Genomic DNA, 17,040 nt, shown 5'->3' on the forward strand with positions numbered 1-17,040 from the left:
GCCAGGACCACTGGGGATCAACCTGGACGAGCATGTGGACTTGGGTAGGCTGAGGCTGGGCTGTGTATGGAGGGGCAGAGGGAGGTAAGGCTGGGAGAGGCAGGGGCCACGATGAGACAGACCCCCGGGCTCTCCGCTGGCCGGAGAGACGCCATCGGGAGCAGCCCCGCAGGCCTGTGGGGATGGCCAGAGCAGAACATAGGGGGCCGAAACCAGGGCTGGCATGCAGGATCCCTGCAGAAGCGATGTTTGGAGCCATTTCCTCAGCACCTGGCCCAGTGCCAGGCACATGAAACAGTAACAATGATAATAGCTGGAGTTGATGAAGTGTTTATGATGTCAGGTGCTATTCCCGACACTTCACTGCGCCTCCACTCATTTGATCCTGATCATAGCCCTGCCAGGAAGGCACTATTATTATCCCCATTCCACAGATAAGGAAATTGAGCTTCCGTGACTTGCCGAGCTCCCACAGCAAGTGGCTGAGTCAGGGTTCATGATCGTCAGGTTCCAATCACGTTCTTATCCACCCCTCTCGGTGATGTTAGCAGCGACTGAACAGATGGACGGATGAATGAAGGAAGGAGAGGATGGGAGGAGGGAAGGACTGAAGGAGGGAAGGAGGCGCTCAGAAGTGAAACAACCAAGGGGACCAATGACCAAGGGCACAACTGAGCACACAGCTCGGGCTGCACCTGCACACCTGCCCTGCTTGGCCGCGCCCTCAGCATTGGGAGGCCAAAGCCATGTTCTCTCTGCTACTAGGAAGAGAAATTGCGAGGTCCTCAAACGCTGAGCTGAGAATAACTTCCTGCTATCGTGTTTCCCTCCCACGGAAGGGACGGGAGCCAAGGCAGGGGGGTTCCTGCCCTATGGCTCCAACGTGGGGGAATCCCAAGCCTTTCCCCAGCTGAAAAAGACCTGGAGTGGAGTGGCTGCGGGAGCGGCGGGAGGCTGCCCTGAATCCTCTCCGATGGGCCTGGTCCTGCTGTTTTCCAGCGGGCAGAGTCAGCCCCAGAGGGAGGTAGAGGAGTGGCCCCGTGCCGGCCGCCCTCCCTCAGTCCTGTAGGACAGACTGGCAGATCCTGGCCTTCAGCCTCACTAGCCTTTGGCTTCCGCTGTCCTGGCTGCCCAGCCTGCTCGGACCTCTCCTCCATTCTCCTCATTCCCACCCAGCTCCGGGGGCAGAAGGAGCTGGTGCTGTCTCTGATGTGAAGCTGCTGGAGATCAGGAAGGAGCAGGATGGGCACAGGGAGCTGCGAGGGGCTGGGGAGCAGTCACAGGCGGGCATGCTGGGTGGTCTCGGGGGAGCTGAGCGTCAGCCAGGTCTCAGGCCTCACAATAGCCGGGTGACTCGGGTCGCATCCCTTCAGCTCACTCAGTTCCAGGGGCCCCCGTGGGAGAACGGAGACTGGGTCATTTGTGTACCCACTCGTGCCCTCTGCAAGGATTCACTGAACGCCTGCTATGTGCTATTTTAAGGGCTGCCAGTACACAGGGAACAAAAGAGAGCGAAATCCTGCCCACAGGAAGCTCGCGTGTCGACTGGAGTAGACAGATGATAAATAAATCACAAAGTATGCCAGCAGTGCCAAATGCAATGGAAAAATAACCGGGCAGCAGGGGCCAGGGCGCTGTATCACCAAGACAGAGAAAACAGTGGTAATCGTACGAAAAACCTTGACAGATGCCACTCTGCTTTGTATAGTATGTGCATTTCAAGTTTACTGTCATGTTAAATTCCCATATGCGATTCTAAAAAACATAAAATCAACACGAGGTGGCAAACCCAGAAACATAAGCCCTGCAGGTGCCTGGGAGTCTTTCTTTCTAAAGATTTATTTTATAGATTTGAAAGACAGAGTTTTAAAGGGAGAGGGGAGAGGGAGAGAGGGAGAGAGAGAATGGAGAGACAGAAACAGAGATAAAGAGAGAAATGAGATCTTCCGTCCTCTGGTTCACCCCCCAAATGGCCGCAATGGCCAAAGCCAGGAGCCCAGGAACTCTATACAGGTCTCCCACGAGAGTGGTAGGAGCCTAAGTACCTGGGCCATCACCTGCTGCCTCCCAGGCATGATAGCAGGGAGCTGGACCAGAAGCAGAGTAGCCAGGACTCAAACCAGTGCTCAGACAGGATGCTGGTGTCACAGGCTGAGGCTTAACCCCCTGTGCCACAGTGCCTGACCCTGGTGAGAGCTTTCTTAGGCTAATATTCTGATAGTTGCCATTGTTCCCCATTTTAGAGCCTTCCTGTTCCACTGTGAACCCATCTACCGCTTAGAATGACTTTCTATAATGCTGTATAGAAACATGATTTCACATATTAGCCTTATTTCTTCCAGAACATTCTTTTCCAAGTTCACTAGTTGATAGGGCATTCTGAATGCAAAACATATGATACACACCGAGTTCGAGAATAATAATAACGATGATGTCATCTGGTTGTTGTGGAGGTTAAATCAGGCACCCTGTGCAATACCCAGTATGACGCAGCTACTGTCTGTAGAAGTGTCCTTCTGTGGAGCGGGACTGACGGCGCAACAAGACTAAGAGCTAGCGGGTTAAGTCACCGTGTGTGGTGCCTATAGCCCAGGCGGGAGTACTGCTTCCAGTGCCAGCTGCTCCCCTTCCAATCTAATGCTAATGCATCTGGGAAAGCTGCAGAGGATGGCCCAAGTACTTGGGCCCCTATCACTCACGCGGGAGACGCAGATGGAACTTCCAGGCTCCTGGCTTTGGCCTGGCCCAGCTCAAGTCCCTGCAGACATTTGGAGAGTGAACCGGCGAATGGAAGCTTGCTCTCTCTCTCCCCACCTCTTCACCCCATCTCTATCACTATCACTCTGCCTTTCAAATAAATACATATATCTTTTTGTAAAAAAAAAAAAAAAAAAAAGAACAAGGGCTACCGTTTATTGGACTTTACTGTGTCCTGCACAGTGTATTGGCACACGATGTCAATTATGATCTTGCTCATTCTTCTCAACAGCATTAAAGAGGCCGACACTGACTACTATCCCCAGTGAACAGATAAGAAAACACAGGCTTTGGAAGGTGAGTCTCTTCCCATGGTCCCAGAGTAGATAAAGGACCACCCTGTGACCTAATAGGTGCCTGAGACCTGGGGCAGTCACTGGAGCATCCCCAAGGATCCTGGGAGAAGCCATTTCACACAGAGCAAACAACCCTTCGTCCTGGCCCTGCCATGCCCTCTGTAACCTTGGCCATATACCCCCTGATCGTGGGACCACACAATCCCAGGACTGGGCTCAGGAGGATCTCAAACCCCCCTCCAGCCCTGGGTTGCATGTGGTACCCCACGTCCAGGGCTCTGGGAGATGCGAGCCCACAGCACAGGCACTTGCTGCCTGCAGCCTGCTCGCAGAATCAGCCAAGGCCCCTGCGCGTCACATCTATTTCTGCCCCACCGGGTTTATAAATATATGGGCCAGGGAGCCAGCTTTAGTGGAGCTGGAGAGACTGAAGTCACAGCTATAAATAAGGACCAAGGCTGCTCGGGGTCGGGTGGGTGGTGCGCCTTGGCCGAGGCCGGCCTGGAAGATCACGCCCAGGGGTCCTGCATGCAGGTCCGTCTCCTCCCAGCCACAGGAGAACAGGGACACCCAGACGGGGAGGGTCAAGGCTGCCCTTCATGGCCACCCACCTCCCATCCTCACCCCTCAACCCCATGCCCTGACCTAAGGGCCCACAGTGGGACAGCCCCGTGAGAACAAGCCCAGGACACTACGACCCAAGTTATATAACCTGACGCCTGACGCCGACAACATACTGCTTTCTATCTGTCCTGTACACTGGAGTTCTCACGCAGGCCACAGGACTAACACTCGCGCAAATGCCAGAGCACTTCTCCCTCCCACTCAGTAGGACCGCCTCTCCCCCCCAACAGTGGTCAGCCGTGTGCACACGCCACGTCACGCCCACGCAAAGCCCTTCCCAGCTCTGCTCCCACGACATAGTTGGAGCTTGCCATGGGCCCCAGTGGGAGTAGCGACACCATGGAAATGGGCGGACGCTGCCAATCAAGGCTTCCCCCGCTGGAGAGCCAGTGGTTAAGCACTTACCAGCACACTGCTGGCTGAAACAGGGCGAGGAGGAACTGCGCCCCTTTCCTGTTCCTTTACCTCCACCAGCCTCTATTTCTCCGTCTGTAAAGTGGGAACCCGAGCCACACGTGGGCTGTGGCGGCAGTGAGGGCTAAGGGAGCTCGTGCCTACCCCCACCCACCTGCCAAGGGCTAACACAGCGTTCCCGGGGCCTGTTTGAATGTTAGAATCACCTGGGGGTCTCTCACACGTTCTGGAACCAGGGCCACACCTGAGACAAATGAAATCACAACCTCCAGGGGCCGGGGCCTGGGCGTCAGCACATGTCCATGCCTCCCGGGGGTTTCCAGAGGCACCCAGGATTGGGAGCCTCTGGCTCTTTGCAACCCCTTGGCTGCTGTCCAGGCACCGCAGAGAAGGGCAGAACCCTCCTCACTGTCCCATTTCTTAACTCATGGGGTTTCACAGGGAAAAACTATACTGGGAGTGCTGGGCTGTGACTGCTTTTCCTGCCTAGAGGCCTCATGCACGCAGGAACCAAAGTGAGCAGCCCCTACCCTCAACCTTGTGGCGTGCGCTCCTGAGCAGACAGACCACAGACTCAGAGACCCCACCGAGGCCATCCTTGGTGTGCTACCCAGCTGGCCAGCCAGGGAGCTGGATGGGCTCCGCCCAGCCTCCGCTCCCTCCCTCCAGAGAATCGAGCTGGTGCTTCTCGCCCCGCAGGCCAAAGGTTCACAAAGTTGGCTCAGCCTGGGAGACACCAAGCTCCTGGCTTGGAGAACTGAGGTTAAGAATAGCGACATCAGGGCATGGTGCGTGCCAAAGGCCTGGGGCCTCAGCCCAGCTTCTCCATGGTCCAACAAGAACCACAGCCAGTGATAAAAATAACCCTACAACGGGCTGACATTTGGGGAGGGGGGCTCTTCCTAGGCACGAGCACCTTGCATGCAGTGTGATGGAGAACCCCACCGTGCAATATGGCAGCCACTGGTCCTACATGCCCCTGAGCACTGGCGTGTGCCTGGTGCAAAGGGGCCCACCGTGAGGATGGAGTGTCCACCCCCAGTTCCCAGCACATGGCCCTGAACAAAGAATGGAAAAGGTCTCGCAGTGCCACGTGCTACGTTGATTACACGTTACAATCTGTTCTCTGGGGTTTAAATAAAGGCATTATTAAAATTGATTTCATGAGCTTCCTTGTGCCACCTGTTTCTCTTTGCTTTTTCAGTGTGGCTGCTAGGAAAATTGGAACTGCCTGTGTGCTCGCATTCTGTTCCCACAAACAGTGCTGGCCCAGAGGACGGCAGGGCACGGCCCCTGCTGCCACCACTGCAGACCCCGTCGTGCTCTGCGACCCGTCGCTTAGCACCTGTGCGACCCTGGGCATGCTGCAGGACGGTCTGTGCCCCATTTCCTGATCAGTAAAACCAGGGTAGCCACCGTACCTCCCTCCTCTGTGGTGCCGTGTGCATTCAGAGAGAGAGCGAGCATAGGTACTGGTACTCAATAGGTACTGAGCTCCCCATCACTGGTGGTGAACAAGGAGAGCCTGGGGAACTCCCCGAGGCTTCTCGGGAGGGAGTCCAAGCGCTGAATGCAAATGAGGGGGTTGGAGGAAAGAGCCGCTGAAGACGCTGAAGACGCTGCCAGCCCTGTCTACGCCTGGCTCCGCGTCCTCCGCTGATCCTCCCACGCGCTCCTCCTGCTCCTCTCCCTTCCCCGGTTCTCAGATGATCCAACAGGAGGTGCCCCTGGGCTGGCATCGAGCAGGACCCCGGGGAGGACACGGGACAGCAGGGGCGGCTCCTGCCTCCAGTGATGCTAGCATGGATGGAAGGACAAGAGGCAGGGGCTCGAGTGGCTGTTACAACGTGGGGGGTGACGCTGTGAGGAGCTGCTTACCCTCTTAGCCTCAACGTCCCCATCTGTAGGGCCAAGGACCGCCCCTCCGCCTAGACACTGCTGCCGGGATGGGATGAGATGATGTAGGAGCCCCCAGGGATGGGCTCGGGAGGGCTCGGTGGTTATTTTAGTTCTGTGTGAGCTGCACCATGCCGGTTGCTCGCGACGCTTTCATTCATTCATTCATTCATTCAGCAAGCAGAGTTTGAACACATGTGGGGACCAGACATTCCCCTGGACTTGGAAATGGGGTGGGGCTGGGAGGGAAGTTATGTCCCCACCGAATCAGTGAGTCCACTTTCCCAGGGCGCCCGGCCTCAGCCTGGGCATCTCCAGCAGCCATGGCCCATTCCTCCTTTCTTTATACTTCCTACAGAGATGAGACCGCCTCTGGGAGCTTGCCCCTCACTACCGCCCCACGGACTTCAATCCTGCCCTCTGGGATGCACGGAACCAGCCTCGCCTCTTTGCTATTACTCCCCTTCAGGAAAGACCTTCAGTCCCCCTTCCCATTCCGTTCACCCTCCTCTGCTTCAGTCCCCTCGCTCAAGAGGGAACTGGTCACACATTCCAGAAAAACCACATGAGCACAGAGCAGTGCAAAACCATCACCTCCCTCATTCTGCACCTTCTACCTTTATTAATACAACCTGATATCAGCTTCGGGGTTTTTGGCTTTGTTTTGCTTTCCGTAATGAATCCCTGCTGCATCTCCTTATGTTTGTGGTCTTCAAAGACGTCGCTTGGGGCCGGCGCCGTGGCTCACTTGGTTAAGCCTCCACCTGCGGTGCCGGCATCCCATATGGGCACTGGGTTCTAGTCCTGGTTGCTCCTCTTCCAGTCCAGCTCTCTGCTGTGGAAGATGGCCCAAGTGCCTGGGCCCCTGCACCCATGAGGGAGACCGGGAAGAAGCACCTGGCTCCTGGCTTCGGATTGGCGCAGTACTGGCCGTGGCGGCCATTTGGGGGGTGAACCAACGGAGGGAAGACCTTTCTCTCTGTCTTTCTCTCTCACTGTCTAACTCTGTCAAATAATAATAATAATAAAAAAAGACATTGCTGTACAACTGCCACTTGTGTGCCATTATCTCCCACATCCTATGTTTGTGCGACTTGCATTTGACCCAATAGGATTTTAATAAGTCTGGACCCCAGCGGGCAAGGACTGTCAGGGGCACAGCCATGACCCAAGGCTATTCAAGGACTAGGATGACGCCTCCCCCACCACACACCTAGGACACAATAAGATACTGCAGGGGACTATATTTGTCAACTGGTCCCCAAAGCTGTTGTTAAGGAGGCTCAGGACACAGGCTCCGGCTGGCTGGGCAGGGCTGGAAGATGGAGGGAGTTTTGTGATGGTGATGGGACAGGTGGGGGAAGGAGGTGACAGCAGAGGAGACTGAAAGAGGATAGGAGAGTGCTGAGCGCCCCCCTCCCCGGCACAGCACACGGACATTCTGCCCTGCTCCGTGCATCTCAGGGCCTGGGGCAGCTCACCCCCCTCCCAGGGCCGGGAGAATCATGCCCAAGCGGCTGCTTCAGACAGCCCCGGGGCGGGAACTAGGACCCTCAGAGGAGACCATGTCGGGAGTGGCGGCCTGCTCTGGAGTGGCCGCTCCACAGCTGTGTGACCCCGAGCCAGTGACCTCCCCTCCCTGACCTCACGTTTCACAGGGCTAATGGCAGGGGCACCTCAGAGGTGCTTGTGAGGGTTCACGCCGTTAGCGTGAGTAAGGCGCCGGAGCGCAGCCTGGGTGCAGGGGCAGAGCCAGCCTGCGGGAAGTTCTCGACACGGGGAGGGAGGAGCCATGAAACCTGCCTCTTAGCACCTGCTCTCTGGCTTGGGACTCCCGTGTCGCTGCTGTGTGTGTGTGAGTGTGTGCACATCTTTGTGAGTCCATGTGTATATCTGTGTATCTGCAGCCATGTGCTGGTCTGTGTGTGTCTGAGTGTGTCCTTGTACATGTATGTGTCTTCTACATATGCATGTCTTTGTACATCTATATTTGCATGTGTGTCTGAGTGTGCACGTGCCCGTGCACGAGTGTTTCTCTGTGTGACTACATGTGTGTATGTATGTATGTGCACGTCTCTGGGTACGTGTGTGTGCCTGTGTGTAGCCGTGCACTCATGTCTGGACCTGTGTGCGCCTGTGCCCGTATCTGTGCTTGCACGTGTGAGTGCGTGTGGCGGGGACGCTGGCGGCTGTCTACAGATGGCTGGGAGAGGCTGAGCCACACCAACCCTCCCCAGTGAGCTGGGAGTGCAGGGCTTTGCGCCCGACTGTTTGCTTTCTTCCTCTCCTTTCCGGTTCCCTTTTAACCCATTCCTGCTCCAGGCGGGCTGGGAGGGAGGCCCTGTGTGTGTGTGGGGGGTGACGCGGCCCTCTCCTCCCGGTCTCACCTGCAGCCCGTCAACCCTGTCTCATCGCCACGCTGACCCTGCGCAGGCCCTCCCCCTCTTGGGGCCTCAGTGGCCTCTTGCCTCTAACTACCCTCCAGGGATGAAGTCACCCCACATTTCCCGCTCGCAGTGGCAAAGAGCCTCGTCACCCACCTCCCACCATCCCAGGAGACTCCAGACAGAACATCTCCGACGGGTGGAGATTTGAGACCAGCCCCTGGCAGGGAGCTCCACCAGGGCTCAGAGAGCCTCAGGCTCCCTGGCCCCACTGCTTGCAAAGTCTGCAGCTCTGAGTGAGGGCTAGATGGATGCTGGCAGGAGAGCAGCCAGCACAGTCTTCATGAGCACCTGCTACGTGCCCGGCACATCCAGTGCAACACAGCCACCCTGTGAGGTAGGTACCACCTCAACCCCTCGTGCAGATGAGGATACAGAGATGCCAAGGTTCGGTGCCCGGCTTGACAGGCAGCGCAGGCAGGGCTGAGCGTGGAACTGGCCGGGCAGCGTTGGTGCTCTCCTCATCTCCTTGGCCGGGATCTCTCTCTCCCCCCGTAAATGAGGAGGACACCCCCTCCTTAAATTGGCAGGATCATCAGCAGACCTCATCCCTTTGAGCTACTATTCATCCAGGGCCACTGCAGGTGGACCAGGGCCCGCTGGAACCATCGCCTCGTGAGTCTCCATGACAACCCATTTTACAGATCAGGAGCGTGGAGCGCAGAGAGGCACGGTGGCCTGGCCGCTTCCCGCAGCTGCTGCAGGAGCCGAGCCCGAGCTCACCTTCTGTTTGCTTTGGCTCCTTTTTTCCTACCCCAATAGCAAGCTTCAGTTTTCCTTTTCCTGAGGTTAACTCCGTCTCCAGTGCACAGGGTGTGGCTCTGTAGGTAGACGAACCGATTCCACACTCTGTCCCTACCAAAGCCAGGAGAAAGAAATCAGGCGGAGAGCCAAGGCGGTGGAGAACCCGGGGCACCACCGTGTGTGGGAAAGCTAAGCTGAGCCTCTGCCTCCAGCTCGACCCCATTCCTGAGCCCACCACGACCTTGGTGATGGGAGCGGTTTCATTTTCTGAATGACAGTCTCTCGCGACAGAGCTGCTCTTCCACACGAGCAAGGCTACCTCCTGTTCCCTGGTCAGGCGGACCTCTCTGTGAGGATGACCGCAGAGCTGCCAGGGCTTCATGGAGCAGGGCTCTGTCCGCCCTTGGCCTTGGGTGCAGCTCTAGCAGTTCAGCGGGACTCGCAAGGCCACCCAAGGCTCATCCGAATGTGTAAGTTCCGCAGGCAGCGAGTGTGCCCTGACCCCAGCCAGCTGCTTCCTCGGGGTTTGAAGCAGCTGCCAAAGCCCCAAGGGAGCCAGGCCCCAGGAGTGTGCATGACTCCACGTGCTCCCCACCCCCGTTCCCAGGAGCCCAACTCCAGCACTCACAGTGCGCATCCCAGAGCTCCAGTCACTGCAGCTCCAGCAAGGCCAGTGCCTCCTGGAGCGGGGTGGAGGATGGCCACGGAAGGCAAGGAGTTCGTCCAGGGCCACACAGCACGTACGCGGCAGCACTGGGGCGGACCAGCCCTGGGCTCCTGCCCCTGCACCTGCTGCTGCCCCCAGGTAGGGGCCATGAGGTCATTCCCACTTGAGGATGCTGTCCACGTCCTCGAGCCAAAGTGTGGTGCCCTCTGCCTAGGGCAGGATGAGACAAGAGGACGGCCTGGGAGCCGCACTTTCTGCTCCTGAAGGGCTGCTGGGGAGGCTGCGTGGCCAGAAAAGACGCACAGACAAGGAGCGCCTGGCCCCAGGAAGAACCACGCCAAGCCAAGTGTACAGGGTTGGGGGGCAGCTTCCAAGCCTGGAGAAGTGACTGGGGGAGCCCTGTCAGGGGCACACCCACACATCCCACCCCTCTCAGTGCCCTTCTCCCAGGCCAGCCCCAGGTTGGCAGACACACTGCACGCAGCGAACAGCTCGGGAGCCAGGACAGAATGACAGGAAGGGCCAAGGCGAGGGCGGCCTCAAGCTGACCCACCCACCCCGGTGATTCAGAGCAAGCCTGAGGCCGGACATAGCACTTGAAAGTGTCGGGTGGGGAGCAATCTCTTTCCCGGAGCCCCTGCCTTCGACCTTGGGTACGCACCCCCATTTTTTCCCAGCTCCGGCCATCCATCACCAGCCCCTCCCACATGGTGCACACAGCATACAACAAGGTGGCAACTGGGCTTTGCCCTCTGTAGTCGTGGGATTACAAGGCTCCCAATCTGTGGGGCCAGATGATACTCTACATAGCAGGTCACATGGTCGCGTCCCAGACAGCCAGAAGCGACATACGCAGGGGCACTTTGGCGGCAGCCCAAAGGGACAGGCCCCAGGGGTCGTGCCCTGGTCCCCAGTGTTCATTCATTCAGGTAAATTACACTTTTATTTAAATCTGCTCCCCAGGTTGATATGCTAGTTATATATTGGTTCCCAAATGCAGGCAAAAATAACACATACTCCTTGTTAAAACCCACAGCCCGCGGGGTCCCACTGCATGGGAAATGTGCACCCCACGCCCCAGGACACACTGCTGTGCCTGCCCTGCCACCTCAGGGGAAGGGAAGGTGAGGCGGAGCCGGGCGATCTGTCCAGCATCCATGGCAGAGCAGGACACAGCCATCCCCAAATCCAGAGCTCGCCCTGCAACAGGGCTGGCTTTGCAGAGAAAGGCGACCCAGGATGCAGGCCACCTGAGCTTTGGGGGTGCCCCAGGATCCTAGGAGTCCCCAGACCTCTGGTCCCTGATGCCCTGGGCAAACTGCCCTCTCACTTGGCCTTGACTTTCCCACCTTTCAGGGCTAGGGTCTGGACACCAAGCTCACCGAGGTGACCTCCCTGACACAGCTTCTCCCCCGGGAAATGGGCAGAGGCAGTGCAGGTGCAGCGACAGCGACGGGGCTGCAGGAAAACAGAGGGAGAGGAAGGGGGCCCAGGGGAGTCGCCACACGGTTAGGACTGCCACCCACTCGGAGGCATCCCCCTGCCCAAGGACACCCCCAGGAGGCAGCAGGCAGGCTCCCAGGCACACAGGAATGCCCGGGACTCAGCTCCCAGGAGCCAAGAGGGGGACCGCTGTGGACACTGCACTGACCGGCAGGCGGGCTCGTGTGCGCACACGCAGACCAGACCTTCACCCCCACCTTGACACACTTGCATTAGAGCAGCTGCAAGCGACCCCAAGACCACCCCCACCCTCCGGCAGCCCCATACCCCACCCCCCACCCAGGGCACACTGCACAGGACTCGGCTGTGTCCTTCCTCCCGCGTCCCAAGCCCCAGGCTTGGCGGCATCCCTGCCCGGCTGCCTGGGGGACACATGTGGTTTCAGTTAGCAACAGAGCGGGCATTTCCGTCCCAGACAGCACGGCCCTGCCAGGGACCCGGTCCCACAGGCGCCCACAAGAGGGGCCACCTCGGCCCTCGCGCCCCATTGGCCATCCCGGGGACCCCAGAGGCCCCCCTCCTCTGCAAGACCCTCTCGGCTTCCCTGCGGCACCCCCTCCCTCACCTGGAGCCGGCCACAGCACCCAGTGGCGCGGGGACCCACTGTGCCCGTCTCGGTCCTCGGCTGCCCGCCGCCTGCCCGCCTGCCTCCTCACTGCTCTGTCTGGAGCAGGCTGAGCGGGATGGGAGGAGGGCAGGGTGTCAGGGGGGCGGGCGGAGGGAGGGGAGGGGGCTGTGGAAATGAAACTTTAATAACAGAGCCCCTTTGTCTCGGAGCATATGGGATATTTCATACATACTGAAGACATTAGCCGTCTATATTTTTAAGGGCTCGGGCTAAAGGATGAATAAATACAGCCCATGTTCTGCTCAGCAAACACACACATGCCGAGTGCTGACTCCTGGCGCCTTGCAAAACCCGATGAAAAAGCCCCCAGCGACACAGGACGCTTGCAAATAAATATGTCTCCAGCGCCTCAGGCTCGTCCTGCCCTCTCGGGGAGCCACCTGGAGGCCTTGGGGCTCCGCGCACCCTACCCCCGCCCACCCCTCCGCCTGCTGCTCTACCCTGGGAAGCAAAGCCCCTAGAATTCAGCCCCCAGTCCAGCTTCCTTTCCCAGGACCACACCTCCCCATGGGGTCCCAGAGTGTCCGGGCAGAGACAGGGCCCAGGGCCCAGAAAGGGGCAGGGACTTGCCTCAGGTCACACAGCAAATCAGGATCTTGGATTAAGGGGCCGTGCCTTCTTCTTTCAACAGGAGGGAGCCTCCACTTCCCCAGCTCAGGGGCAGCGGGGGAGACCCCAGGGCTGCAGAGGGAGGGCCTGCGTGTGGGCTGGGACGGCGCCCGCCTGCCGTTCCCACTGGAGCACCGCTCTGGGCACCCCCCCCCCCCACCTCTGGGCATCCATCCAGCAGCGCCTACGTCAGCAGGGCTGGGAACTGGGCCGGCCCCAGGAAATCCCCTTCAGGCCGGCAGATCCCAACAGGCCTGGAGGCCTCAGGTGCAGGTGCCTTCCTCCCTGACAGCTCAACTCCCGTCCCCTTGTGCCCTCCGTCTGCTCTCTGGGAACAAAAACAGAGGCCCAGAGAAGGCCAGGCCTCAAGCTAAAGGCACACAGCAAGCTGTTGGCAGATCAGAGCCTGGTGCTCGGATCTTGGGAGCCTGGGCTTGCTGGCAGGGCTGTGGTGCTGAGCCTTTCTCCAGGCAGGGCCGGCCCCCTGGTCTGCACAGGTGACAATCAGTGCTTCCTTGTCACTCCCCAGGGGTGGCTTCAGGCCCTCTCCCACCACAATCCAGCCTCTGCTCCCTGACTTTGTAGCCATGCATTTAGTGACGTTGTTAGCACGGTGCCTGATGTTTAGAAAGTGCCAATAATACAGGCAAACCCCCGGCTAGAGCGACATTGATGGAGTCCCTGCCGTGGCCACGCCCCTGCCTCGCCCTGACACTGCCACTCCTGCTGTCTGCTCGGGCCCTCTGCACCCATGCACCTTGCATCAGGTAACACAGCTCTGCCCATTCGTGAGCAACTGAGGCTCGGGGTGCTGCCCATGAGCCCCTGGCTGTGGTGGTGGTGAGCAGTGGGGCTGAGCCTGCCCAGCCAGGGTTACCTGACTCCAGAGCCAGTGCTGCCAACCCTCCTGGGACTCACTCACCGCCTGGCCCCAGCCCTGCTCCCAGACTGCCGGGCACCACATGCCCCCTGCACGGCTCTACATCTCCTGGTCCTGGCTCTCCTGGGCCCCCTGCCAGGCAGAGCACCCCCACGCCCTCCATGGGAAAGCGGCATTGACCAAGGAGCTAGAGGGGGACTTCGTGGCCTTGCCCTGCAGCTAACAGCTGTGAGAGGTGCCTTCTCCTTCCCCTCGGGGAAGTGGAAAGAACCGTCTCTCTGACCTGTGGCGGTTATGTGACGGAGAGGATGTAGGGGCTTCACCCGGCGCTCGGTGATTTCCCTGTCTGGAATTTCACTGTGAATGGGTCATGGCATTAAATCCTGTCGGTTCCAACAGGCCCTGACTGGCCTCATTGCCCAAGGTGGCCCTCAGTGTACCCCACACCTGCCCAAGTCAGCCTCCTGAAGAAGCCCTTCCCTCCCGACACCCCCCAGTGGTAACCCTCAAGCGGCTGTCACTGGCCCAGGCCAGCTGATGGGCCAAAGGGGCACCCAAGACTCCCGTGAACCCAGCCTCTGCCTCAATTTCCCTCCTCCACTTTCCCACCTGGACCCTGGACCGTAGTAGCCTGGCCCCTCGGGTCTCCAGAAAGCCCAGCCCCACCATCACCGCCCGTGAGGAAAGTCCCTGTGCATGGGTGCACGGACGTGGAACTCTGCTGTCGACAGCTCAGAGGCTCTGCACAAGGGGATTTCGTGTGTTCTGGGCCAGGCTCTGCGTGGGGAAGTCTTCCAGGGAGGTGAGAGGCTAGCATCGTGATGCAGGGTACTCCACGGAGTAAAAAAACTGCCGCTCGTTCCTGGCCCCCGGATGAGGCTGGAGCCCCCCAGCCTCTCGGCGGCAGCTCCACCATCTCCAGCCTATGCTCTTAGCCGCTGCCCAGCCTGGCTGGTGGGTCGGCATTTCCCCCTGCTGGGACGGCACACACGCCTGGGGAAGGGCACGCAGCCTCCGACTTTTCTCTCTCCCCGCAGCAGCGGAGCGGAGCGGCGCTTTGTTCTGCGCTGGCACGAGTGACTGCTGGCTAAACACTAAACACTAGTGATCCTCAGGCGGAGGGAAGCCGTGCGTGCACATGTGTGTGCGTGTACGCCTGCAGGTGCACACACGGCTTCCTCAGCCCGGCAAGCTCTGCCCGACCCGAGTGAGGCCTGTGTCACCTGAAGGCTCTGTAACTGCTGGCGCATAGAAGGCTGCTGATCCACTATTCCACTTCAGGCTGGTTCAAACCCACCTCCCCACACACACTCCCCAGACGTCACTGTGGACCCCAGATTCAGCGTGGGCCCCTGAGCCGCACAGGGCATGTGGCCAGGGCCTGCCGGCCCGGTGAGCCTCCTGCGGGTGTCGAGCTGGGTGGGGAGGCAGCAGCAGAGCAGTCCTTGGGTGATGGGCCTGGGGTAGGAGGCAGTAGGTGGAGACTTGGAGCAACAGGAAGCCCGACACCCAGCGTGGACAGAGCTTGGCAAAAGCACAGGAAAGGAGCAGGGAGTGCTCTGCCTTCCCAAGGACAGACCCAGCATGCACGAGGGCCCCCACCGCCCATCCAGCTCCCCTGGCAGGTACAGAATGTGGGTGGAGTCACGCAGATTGCCCGCCCTCCCAGACCCACTCACTGGGCAGGAACAGTGGGAGTAAAACTCCTGCCCCATCTCCCTCACGCTCCAGGCTCTACGCCCTGAGTCCCAGGGAGGTGTTTAGCCAGTGCAGGAAGTGGCAACCCCTTCTGGGTCCTGGACACTTGCTCAGCGGGACACTGCTCCCCAGATCCTGCCCCCAGGGGCCTCAGAAAGGCCTTGTGGGCTCGCAGGCCCGGGAACCCTCATCTCAGGCTGAGCAACCTTCACCAGGGCCCCCTCTGACACACGAGCCGTCCCGATCAGATCACCGGTAATTGAGTTGCTTTGGGGGGTAAATTCCATCCAGATGTGGGGGAGGGTGGACTTCCTGAGCCAAGCAGGGGCGGGGCATGTGTCCAGGGGGGGCCATGCAGCCATCTCGCCTCATGCTCGGAGGCCTGGGATAGAACATTGCCTTGTGAGAAGCCGGAGAGAGAATTTCAGGGCCAGGGTATCTGAGTCCCGGCCCTTTGTGGGCAGCTGGGGAAACCGAGTCATAGAGTCCCTGGAGAGCAGGAGGGATGAGTCCAAGAGGGACTGGCAGATTTGTTGGGTCAGGATTGGATCGCTTCAGCCTGGGGGTTTGGGACAGAAGTAGACAAGGTAGTTCCCCCCCCGAGAAATCCCCACCAAGCCCTGAATACGAGGCCAGGAGTGGGAGTCGGGAAGCAGAGACTCCGTGGTCTGGGAAAACCCTGATCACCTCCAGTTTAAAGCCCCTATCAGAAAGAACTCTGCACTTCATGGGGAGAAGGCTCCCTGTGCCCCCACTCACCCCCACCTGCCCGTGCACAGCCCTAGGGGAGCCTGCCGGCCTGGGCCCCTTTGGGGGGCCGGGGGGAGGGAAGCCCCTCCATGCTTCTCGCCTTTGACCTCTGCGGGGCCTGCATACCTTCCTGGCTCCTTCGGGCTGAGTTACTGGAAGGCAGGAAGAGGCCAGGCAGCTTGGGCGGGAGGCGGGGGTGGGGGGTGGGGGGGCATGAGAACTTGGAGAGAATGAGAGGAAATGAGGGGGGAGTGGGCTGGGGTGGGGGGAGATGGACAAGGGAATTTTTTGCCTCCTACCTCATGTTTTGGCTGCCTCAGTGTGAACACGTCTAGGCGCCTTATCGCGAGGGCAGCAGTCTGCACGAGAAAGAAAATATTGTCTACAGCAGGAGAAATATCACATCTTGATAAAGTATCCCTCTGGAACGGCGTGGTGGGGCTCTTATCAGCAGGCGGCTGGGCCCCACATACCTCTGTCTGCCCCGGTCCCTGGCCCCAGCCTCCTCCTCTCTCTCCCCATGCCCCGTTCCCCCACCCACCACCTCGATGGCAAGCAGCCTTTATCCAAATTGCCGGAGAGGAGTGGGGGAGCCCGGGTTGGGGTCCTGTCACAGAGGCTGTGTGCCCTGGCCCAAATTTCCCTTCAATAAAGGGCGGAGTAGCTGACTTCCAAGGGTCATTCCAGCATCACCATTGCGTGGTGCTGGCATTGTCCTCTCTCGTGTTCAGATGTTTTCCGACCCCCACCCAAATGCCATCGTGGGCCAATCATCTGAGAGCAAACACACATGAGTGCCCTTCCCGTCCATGCAACATGTGAAGCTCCTGCTCCAGGAAAAGCTCCCCACCCAGGGCAAGTCTCCCTCCTTACAGCTCCCACCTGACGGCCCCTGCGACAGCACGGGGCTTTCACATCTTCCAGACCCAAGTATCTCTTCCTGAAAATGCTGCCTGCATGAGACCCATACAGGAAAGTGGCCAGGGAAGCGACAGTGCCTCCTCGGGTCCACCCCCGTCCTCCCCATCGCCGCTGCCCCCCCACCCATGCCCCTTGCAAACTCCTGGGTCCGCGGATGGAGACCCTGCTCAGTCACGGCTTTGCTGGGAGAAGCCCCTCTCTCCGGCCTG

At 59.3% G+C, this 17,040-nt stretch overlaps 1 protein-coding gene across 1 annotated transcript in view; it reads right to left on the reverse strand.

Annotated features, from left to right (window-relative positions):
• Nucleotides 1-11,992, reverse strand: part of SYNPO (synaptopodin) — a 47,829-nt gene extending 35,837 nt beyond the window's left edge. Inside the window, exon 1 of the mRNA XM_062188836.1 lies at nucleotides 11,911-11,992. The gene's annotated coding sequence lies outside the window, so the exon portion shown is untranslated. The remainder of the gene's footprint in view (nucleotides 1-11,910) is intronic.
• Between the last annotated feature and the right edge of the window lie 5,048 nt (nucleotides 11,993-17,040).

Source organism: Lepus europaeus, chromosome 4 (assembly GCF_033115175.1).
Source record: "Lepus europaeus isolate LE1 chromosome 4, mLepTim1.pri, whole genome shotgun sequence".
Taxonomy (NCBI): domain Eukaryota; kingdom Metazoa; phylum Chordata; class Mammalia; order Lagomorpha; family Leporidae; genus Lepus; species Lepus europaeus.